Below are 10,782 nucleotides of genomic sequence, written 5' to 3'. Positions count from 1 at the left end.
GCAGAACAGCTGAGGGAGGCAGCAGCCATAAACAGTAGGGTTTAGGCTCTCAGACCAAGCAGGCTGTTTTTGGGGTTTTTTTACTCTTGGTGAAAGGCTGGTTGGTTAAAGAAATAATCTTACCAATTTTATCAGATATACACACAGTCAATGAGACTTCTAGGGGTGTTGTGTTCATTCTTTTTGCATCTGAATTGTCTGTCTTCCCTCAGTATGATGTTAACATAAAGCTTCCAATAATTAATGGAAATGACAGTGGCAGATACTGCTACAGTTCACCAGATTTTCTTTTGAAAGTTTCTGCTACAGTAACTATAGACTGAAATAATAAAAAAAAAAAAAAGAAGGCAAAAAGAAGAAACATTTAGTTAAAAGAACTGCATGTAGTCAGATTGCATATTTTTCGGACAGAAATGTAAAAATGAATGAGGAAATAAATATATTCACATCTAGCTCTAATGTAATTTAATTTTCCTTGCTTTTTCTCATCTAATAAGCATTTCAAGATAGAAACACAATTGCTGCTAATGATATCATGGTGATTTTATCAAGTACTTCCCATGAATACTCTGCAGCTGTGTTAGAAGAGGCTGTTGTGGCAGGAAACAACCTAATAGCTATTTTTGGGTCCCTTAGCTATGCATGACTCCGGAAGAAAAAGAATTATTACTTGATTTTCTATTCTACCTAGGTACTTAAAACACCAGTCACCAGGCCTGCTCAGACATCAGTCTTGTTTCATCAGAAAGATGAAGAATAAACCTCTGGTGCTCAAATGTGAGGATGTAATTCTGTGAGATGCTGATCCCCTGTAGATCTCATTAGCTTTCAGTTAGAGGCATCCACCTTCTCTCAGGTCTGAGATCTTAGGCTGAAATTCACAACCAAGGAAGGAGCCCCAACGTGGCCTTAAATGTCACATCTACTTCATAAACTTCATGTGGAGTCTCTAAAAGCAGCCAGTAATTTTTTTCACCAGAGTAGAGATGTTGAGTGGTCCGCAGATTCCGTACATGATTAATGACATATTGTCTGCCTCCATTCTGCTCCTTATTTCCAAGTTAAATGCTTCCACATTTCACTGTCTTCCTTGTTATACACACAGTACATTATCATGCTAGGAAGCTGGCAGTAGCCTCTAGCATTAGGTCGCCATTACTTTCCATTAAAGGAAAGCTTTTTAACCCTTTCAGGGAAATTATCGCATCCTATCTCTATTATCTGCAATTGTCTCTCAATCTGTGGAAAAAGCATTGCAGGGGTTGTGTCCCATGTGAGTATGTCCATAGTTCGAATGTCTGTTTCCTTCTCTTGCTTTTGCTCACTGCAAAATTGTACATCTCGGCAAAATAATAACTGAACATGAACTTCTGAACCTAAGGGCAAGTTCAGCCATAGTAATGGTTTAGCTAATTTTGCCTGGCAGTCCTAGGAATATGCTCATTTGGCACGTAGGACTGAGGGTGTGGAGGAATTAATGAGGAAGAGCATCAGGCTGTTTGCATAGTCTGTCCCAAGTGCTCTGGAACCTGCAAAATATGTAGAAAGCAAGACCGTAAAGGCAGGTAGATAAAGATGGGATAAGGAAGATTAATGTTTTGCAAATGAACCTGGTTCTACCATCATGATTTCTGCATAAGGTACCAAGAGAAATATTAGCAGCTGGCCAGAGAGTCCACAGTTAGATATTCACTACAGAAACCATTGTGTCATTTTAAGATGTTGCACGGAGCTGGCCGATTGCTGACCAGAGTTGATGATGGGCACTCACACAAGTCATTCCATTAGCTCTTCCCCTGCAGTAGCAATCTCTAGCAAGGAGTAATGGGCAGTCCTCAGGGAAGGATCCCTTACGCTGCCATGCTGCAGTGAAACTCTCAGCACAGTCATCTTCCATGTTCCTCATTTTTAGGGTGCCTAAGTGCAGTCTAATATGCATACAGGTTTAGTTCTCACAAATGCAATCAAAATGCCAAGCTGCATGTCCTGGAAGAATGAATGTGGTCAGAAAGTAGGTACTTTCTTTGAAAGTAGGTTTGGGTTCTGCCTTTACTGCTGATTCATTGTGTGACTTTAAGGAAGTCTCTTTCTCTCCATTTCCTTTTCTGTAAAATAAGATAATATTATTATCTATCTCATCTTAATTGGTGACAGCTTGGGGGGTATTACAGAGGGAAAAAACAAGAGTTGGGAGGAAGAAAAAAAATAACAGAAAAGATCTTGAGGAAATGAGTAAGATTATGTTCTTTGAAAATAGTACTTAATATGATCCAGTAAAGGAGAGATACTTACAAATAAGGATAAAAATAATAAGCAGACAATTATTCCTGAAGCAACATTTATCTATACACTTTCTGAAGAAGAGAAATTAATTCTACAGTTGGAAGTCTATACTATGAGAAGCTGGTTCCTATATTTCTGGTAACTGTATTGAAATGCAGAGGAATGAGAATTAATGTTGTGCTGGCAACAAATTTTAATCTTCCTTTGGATTTGCTAAGATTCTCTGGGATAGTTTTTCAGACAGCATTTTGCCAGTTCAAATAACTTCAAGTAAAAATATTCCTTCAAGAAAATGAAAGATTCTAGAAAATGTAATTTTTTTTTTAAATACTTCTCAAAGTCTTGCTACTAGCTTTGCATTGCAGAATGAAAACAAAAGTCTCCATTGCATGCATAGTTCCAAAATCATCCACTAAGATATTCTGGTTAGTTTTCAGCAGGGCCTGATGATTTGTATTTAAAACTTCTTGTAGTTTATGAATCATTCTTTATGTTCTTGGAATAGGTACATTCATAAGGAAGGATTTACTTTAATCTATATCTGCTTCCTCAGATTTTAGTACATTATTATTCTCATCTGGTTAGAAACACAAAGCAAGGTCATATGGCTCTAGTTTCAAGAATGTGAAATGTAGATTTGTGGTTGCTAATCTCATTTGTCACTAGGATTGCCTTCATAATTACTCACCCGTCAGCCTTGTGAAGTAAAAACATATGTGCTGTGGTAATGTCATCCTCTTTGTATTCATTCAGTGTCCCAGATCATTCCAGCCCTATGACAGCTACTGAAATATATGACAAGTTCAGTCAACCAACAATGGCAATGAACACTCTGGTTAAGGACACATAGGCAAAGCATTACATCAAGAGCTCTACTGTTCAAATACATATTTTTAGGGTGGCCAGAGCTGCAGTGTCAGACATTGGTAAAGAGGGAGAAAAATACATTCAATGGAGAAACACATACTGTATCTTTCATGCATGGGTCTTTTGGCATCACACCTCTGAGCTCTAATAGCTTGCAAGAAGCCAGGGCAAAGACTCTGCAAACTGAGCTGAAGAGAGAAATCATCTGTTAGACCCAGACTACCTTTTTTTTAGCCAAAGGAACGTGTGACAAAGCCATATATTTTCCATTTTATTTGAAAGGTCTAGTATCAAAAAGCTTGGAGTATAACTAAGCAGAAAACTTGTTTTCCATGTATTTTTAAACCTTTTGATTTCATTTTTTTCTGGCTGAACCTATTTTTCTGCCTGAGACCTGCATCCACGTGTATTCTATCTTGGGTGCTTACTAAGTTTTGCAGCATGTCCCTCTCAAACAGGAATAGTTTCACTGCATGAATAATTGGTTTTGCAACATAATATTGCTTTCTAAAAACAATGCATGAGGAAGGGAAGACAAAAGCCATCAGGAGCTTCAATTATACAGAGGAAAAGCAGACATATTGATCAACACACTGTATGTATGTAGCAGCTCTTGAGTCAGCCATGCCAAATGGCATTCAAAAGGCTGGCTTCCTTGGCTTCATGACTGAGGCTTGGAGTCAAGGTTTATCACAGAGATGGCACCTGCTCCTATTCTTCAGTAGAAGATTGCTGCATATTCTATTTGATTTGCAGCAACAGTATTTACCAAAACAGAGAGGGTTGTCATAGGGAAGAATTTCAAGAATCCTACCTGAGCTGCCTCCACCACTCAGGAAAGTACACTGATACAGTGCCCAGGCTTTGAATGGAAAGGAGAATGAGAAACATACACATTTCAACAACGTGAGCAACTGAGGCACCAGAAATTCATGTAATTGTGGACACTCGGGGGAAACTGATTTTCTGCAAAGACTTTATGCAGAAGTTGATTGTGTTTGTCATTGCATATAGGGGCAAGAGGTGGGGGAATAATAAAAGAAAGGAAAGAAACATTAATGCCAGAGGCTGGTAAGCACTTTGCACATATCATCAGAAGAGGGAAGAGATCTTACAAACCTTTCATGACCCCAGGATTCTTCTTTAAAAGAATCTTTGATGCTTTCTGGGAAAAAAAAAAAACAAAACCAGCTGATGCTGAGAACAAACATAGTTTGTAAGCACCACACATCATAAGTAAACCCATCCCAGATTCAACCCCAAATACTTACACTAGTGACCTCTACTTGTCAACACTTTTCCATAAAAGGACAAATCTGGTTACCCACCATGCACTTTCTTTGTTCCTGCAGGTTTTAGCTATCTGAAGTAGTCTGCTTTTCCCAACTCCCTAGCTCTGCACTCCAGAGGTTTGAATATGTACTCTATAGCAATATTTCAGGCTCTGGGCAGTGTAGGTAATCTTTCGAGTGCATCTAGTAATAAAGGACACTTCCTAGTGCAGCATAGTTGGCAAAGGAAGAAAGAGTGACTACTGTCCTCTAGCAGCCTTCACCTATGTGGTGTTAGACTCTAGCCATGGTCTCTAAGATTTCCTCATGATTTTCTCCAGGTTGTCTGTACCTAATAACCACAGTCTGCTGTTTCTTGGTAAAAACATCAAGAACAGACAGAATTAAGCTCTGAAGGCACCTTCAGTATGGGAGATTTTTCTCTGTGCTAACCAGAAATGCATATAGATCACACATAGATTATTTTTAACAGACACAGTGGAGATTTTCATTTACATTCATATTGCATATCTGTGTATTGCAGATATCATCTTAAGGAACAGAAGTCAGACTTGGCAGCTCCCTATTATACAATACTAGTAGCTGTGCTGTGTTTATTCTGTAGTAGATTGTAGCATTCGTTCTAAAATCACAAGTAAAAAAGGCAATTCATAACATTTAACTGTTCGTAGCTAATTTTCCTATGGGATAATAATATAGGTATCTTGTATATCCATTACAGTCTCAACTGGTTGAAGACAAGAAGATCAAACTATTAAGAGCATCAAAAATCTCTTGCACACACAGGAAGCAAGCATAAAAGAAGTCTGTGTTTTAAGGTAATAAATTAATGCTTATATTAGTTTAGTAAAATGTTGATTGCTATTAACATCAAGTCAGCAATCTCTTTCAAAATAAGTATCTACGTATTGTAGGATATTTCCTATTTATTCGCTGGCATTTTTGGTAAATCGAACAAAGACAATTTCATTAACTACGTATAACTTACGTTGAATTCAATTTAAGGCAGGCCAATGTTTAATTACTGGCTACACAAATAAAGTGTGTGTTTCCTTTCTTTTAGAATTATTTTGGCTAAGTTTATAATTCTAGATGATTAAGGAGAGAGGTGTTCATTTTGGGTCAGAGTCAAGTCATTACACTGTGATGAACATGCAAGTACTATCAGTATAGTTTTATGTAAAACATGATTGTTTTGAAAAAGGGAGATATTGAGTATTTAAACCTCATGGAGGGATCACAGGAAGATTGAGTTTCTTTAGGATACTTTAAAACACAGTCTTTATCCTCCACATTCCCTTCCTGCCAGCTCTTTCCAAGAACCCTGGTAAAGGCTGATTCACATCTGGCCTGGCTAATGTCATGATACAGCTCTTTCAGGCTGCTCTCAGACTCTTATTACTCCATTTCCTCTACCATCTCTCTGCATTTGCTAACGGAAAACATTTGTGTTTACTTTCAAATGGATGCTGGAAAAGCTGGCAAGCCCCTTGTCAAAGTCTTTCTCTGGAGAAACAATGTCAACAGCATAGAGTTCCTCACGTACAAAAAAAATTGGAAGTGGGCAGTGCTGTATCACGTGTGCTGCCTCTCTTTAAATGCTCTCACCCAGCAGGAAATGAGAAAGTAGCTTAATATTACCATTCTTGAGCACTGAGTTATTTTCCTGAATCTACCTTACCTTAACTGTCAGCAAACTACCAAGCAAGGTCATGACTACAGCCACCCATAATTCGCCCCTGAACAATCAGAACTGACTTCTCACATGTAATTATGTCCAGCAAATGTATTTAAGTTATTTCTTCTGTGCCTTTGATGACTGCAACTCAGCCTCACACGCTGTATCTCTTTTAGCAGACCCTCTGGTAAGTGACAGAGGGAAATAGGTTGGAGCAGTGAACAAGAAAATAATAAGCACCTAAACTAAGCTCTTGGCTTGTGCTAAAAGATATAATTTATGCCATTATGCCAATTTATGCCAAAATGTCCCCTGCTGAACATTCCTCCTTCAGAAACTGAGATAAATGGAGAAGAAAATCTATGCATATTTTAATCTTACTATCCTTCAGTGATGACCTCCTTCTGTTTCTTCTTCCTAGGATCCTGAACTCAATGTTCAAGTGCTGTGTAACACTGATTTTCAGACCTGACTTTGACACTTTGCTTTGTTTACACCTTTCTGCCCAAAGAATCCTGCCTGTATAAGATGAGGCAATGCTTAGTTTATATAGGTTAAGCTATATAGGCTTGGATATATAGTTGTGAAACACTGGAACGGGTTGCCCAGAGAGGCGGTAGATGCCCCATCCCTGGAAACATTCAATGTCAGGTTGGATGGGGCTCTGAGCAGCCTGGTCTAGTGGAAGGTGTCCATGCCCATGGCAGGGGGATTGGACTAGATGACCTTTAAAGGTCCCTTCCAACCCAAACCATTCTGTGATTCTATGATTGGCTTATATAGGATTGTATAAGCTAAGGATTCCCTCAGCTTCAGACTGTACAGTTAAACATAATATCCAGAGGTTTGCAATTTGCAAGCTGACTATTGTTCTGAGGGTTACTCTCTCGTATTTAAATGGAGCAGTGACTTTCCCCTTTTTCAAATAAGCTAACTGGGACTTTAAAAATAATTTGCACTCTTTCTTCATGCTATTTGTTTACATTTTGGTCAGCAGAGGCTATTCCAGGTAGGCAGGTTAGAAACACTTTTTGGACAAGATTTGTCAGGATCTTAATCATCAATGTCAGTGGCTGTGAAGATGCCTTTAGTGCAACTGATCCCTTGATTTTTCACATGCCTCAGTTCCCTTGGTATGCTTTTTGTGTTGCAGAGATCATTCCCTTAACAACCTGCGTTAAAAAGCCTATGGAATTCTGCATTTGAACTGGTGCAAGAATAACTTCAGATGTGCGGCTGAAGTGTTGGAGAACTTCACTGAATTTCAGGTTCATAAAAATCAATAATTTTCCCACTAATTTCCACGAGGTCAACATGTCTTTGCTACTGAACAACATCTTTCAAAATGGGCTCAGGACTTGCTTTCTTTTACTTCTAATCAGCACTGCAGAATGATTTTACAGCATTAACCGATCTCTGCTCCTGTTGTTTTCCCTTTGAAGCCACAGGGATCTGTTTCACAAGGGATTCACTCTTCATATCTAACTCCTTCTGTGGCTTCACAGGAGTTAACTACTGCATACAAATCCCCAAATGTACAGAAAGGAAAATAAACATTCCCTGTAGCCTCTGATTATATTTGACTCAATCTTGTTATCCAGCTTGTTTACACTGCATCTATGCCAGTGCATGCAGCATGAGCAATAAACAGGAGGAGCCGGAAGCCATTGTGCAGCAGGATAGCTATGACTTACTCGCCATCACAGAAACATGGTTGGATGACTCTCATGACTGGAGTGCTGCAAGGGATGGCTATAAGCTCTTTGGAAGGGACAGGCAAGAAAGGAGAGGTGGTGGGGTGGCTCTCTACGTTAGGGAGTGTTTTGGTTGTACAGAGCTCCACAACTGTGACGATAAGGTTGAATGCTTATGGGTAAGGATGAAAGAGAAGGCCAAGAAGGCAGATATCATGCTGAGAGTCTGTTATAGACCACCCAATCAGGCTGAAGAGGCAGATGAAACATTCTACACATGTGGCTGGCAGTAGTCTCACAATCGTGTGCCCTTGTTCTCATGGGGGATTTTAACTTTCCAGACATCTGCTGGAAATACAACACAGCAGAGAGCAAGCAGTCTAGAAGGTTCCTGGAGTGTGTAGAAGACAGCTTCCTGACACAGCTGGTAGGTGAGCCAACCAGGGGAGGAGCCTCGCTAGACCTACTGTTTATAAACAGAGAAGGACTGGTGGGAGATGTGGTGGTCAGAGGCCGTCTCAGGCTTAGCGACCATGAAATGATAGAATTCTTGATCCTTGGTGAGGTAAGGAGGGGGAGTCAGCAAAACCACTATTATGGACTTCCAAAGGGCAAACCTTGGCCTGTTCAGGATGCTGGCTGGGAGACAGTCTCCCTTGGGAGACAGTCCTGAATGGCAAAGGTGTCCAGGAAGGCTGGACATTCTTCAAGAAGGAAGTCTTAAAGGCTCAGGAGCAGGCTATTCCCATGCGCTACAAGATGAACCGCAGGGGAAGATGACTGGCCTGGCTGAACAGGGAGCTTTTGCTGGGACTCAGAAAAAAAAGAGTTTACCATCTTTGAAAGAAAGGGCAGGCAAGTCAGGAAGAGTACAGGGAAGGTTGTTAGGTCATGCAGAGAGGAAATTAGAAAGGCAAAAGCTCAGCTAGAACTCAATCTGGCCACTGTTGTAAGAGACAACAGAAAATGGTTTTACAAATATGTTAACAATAAAAAGAGAGCCAAGGAGAATATCTATCCCTTATTGGGTGCAGAGGGAAACATTGACACCAAAGATAAGGAAAAGGCTGAGGTAATTAATGCCTTCTTTGCCTCAGTCTTACTAGAGAGACAAGTTATCCTCAGGGTACTCAGCCCCCTGAGCTGGAAGACAGGGATGGAGAGCAGAATATACCCCCCATAATCCAGGAGGAGGCAGTTAATGATCTGCTAGGTCACCTGGACACTCACAAGTCTATGGGACAAGATGGGATCCATCTGAGAGTACTGAAGGAGCTGGTGGAGGAGCTTGCCAAGCCACTCTCCATCATTTATCATCAATCCTGGTCAACAGGGGAGGTCCCAGATGGCTGGAGGCTTGCGAATGTGACACCCATTTACAAGAAGGATCGGAGGGAGGATCCGGAGAACTACAGGTCTGTGAGCCTGACCTCAGTACCTGGGAAGATTATGAGTGGTTCATCTTGAGTGCGCTCACCTGGCATGTGCAGGACAACCAGGGGATCAGGCCCAGCCAGCATAGGTTCACGAAAGGCAGGTTCTGCTTGACCGACCTGAACTTCTTCTATCACAAGGTGACCTGCCTAGTGGATGAGGGAAAGGCTGTGGGTGTTGTCTACCTGGACTTTAGTAAGGTCTTTGACACTGTCCTCATGGCATACTCCTTGAGAAGCTGGTGACTGATGGCTTAGACAAGTGTACTCTTCGCTGGGTAAAAAACTGGCTGAATGGATGAGCCCAGAGAGTTGTGGTGAATGGAGTTAAATCCAGCTGGCAGCTGGTCACAAGTGGTGTTCCCCAAGATTCAGTACTGGGGCCAGTTCTCTTTAGTATCTTTATCTGGACGAGGGGATCGAGTGCACCCTCAGCAAGTTTGCAGATGACACCAAGTTGGGCAGGAGGGTTGATCTGCTCGAGGGTAGGAAGGCTCTACAGAGGGATCTGGACAGGCTGGATCGATGGGCTGAGGCCAATTGTATGAGGTTCAACAAGGCCAAGTGCCGGGTCCTGCACTTGGGTCACAACAACCCCACGCAGCGCTACAGGCTTGGGGAAGAGTGGCTGGAAAGCTGCCCGGCAGAGAAAGACCTGGGGGTGCTGGTCGACAGCCGGCTGAATGTGAGCCAGCAGTGTGCCCAGGTGGCCAAGAAGGCCAAGGGCATCCTGGCCTGTATCAGCAATAGTGTGGCCAGCAGGAGCAGGGAGGTGACTGTTCCCCTGTACTCAACACTGGTGAGGCCGCACCTTGAGTCCTGTGTTCAGTTTTGGGCCCCTCACTACAGGAAAGACATTGAGTTGCTGGAGTGTGTCCAGAGAAGGGCAACCAAGCTGGTGAGGGGCCTGGAGCACAAATCTTGTGAGGAGCAGCTGAGGGAACTGGGGCTGTTTAGCCTGGAGAAAAGGAGGCTGAGGGGAGACCTTATCGCTCTCTACAACTACCTGAAGGTGGGTTGTAGTGAGGTGGGTGCTGGTCTCTTCTATCAAGTAACTAGTGATAGGATGAGAGGAAATGGCCTCAAGTTGTGGCAGGGGACGTTTAGGTTGGATATTAGGAAAAATTTCTTTATTGAAAGGGTTTTCAGGTATTGGAACAGGCTGCCCAGGAAAGTGGTGGAGTCAGCATCCCTGGAGGTATTCAAAAAACGCATAGACAAGGCACTTCAGGACATGTTTTAGTGGGCATGGTAGTGTTGGGTTGATGGTTAGACTCGATCTTAAAGGTCCTTTCCAACTGAAATGATTCTATGATTCTATCATTTTTTCAAATTAAACACTTGCTAAACCAAAGCCTAATGTCTCCCAAACAATTTTATTGTATTTGCTACTGTTCACTGCATTTTAGCTATTCAGTAAATGTTCTTCTCTTGAAAATATAGCCCCAGAGTACTCAGGTCTGATGACAATTAAATATGATCATCAATAGCTTTGTACCATTTGCACCCTCCTCTTTTCATATATTACTTTCAAG

The sequence above is a fragment of the Buteo buteo genome, chromosome Z, assembly GCF_964188355.1.
Source record: "Buteo buteo chromosome Z, bButBut1.hap1.1, whole genome shotgun sequence".
Taxonomy (NCBI): Eukaryota; Metazoa; Chordata; class Aves; order Accipitriformes; family Accipitridae; genus Buteo; species Buteo buteo.
The sequence above is the reverse complement of the archived record's forward strand: the minus strand, read 5'-3'. Positions refer to the sequence as shown.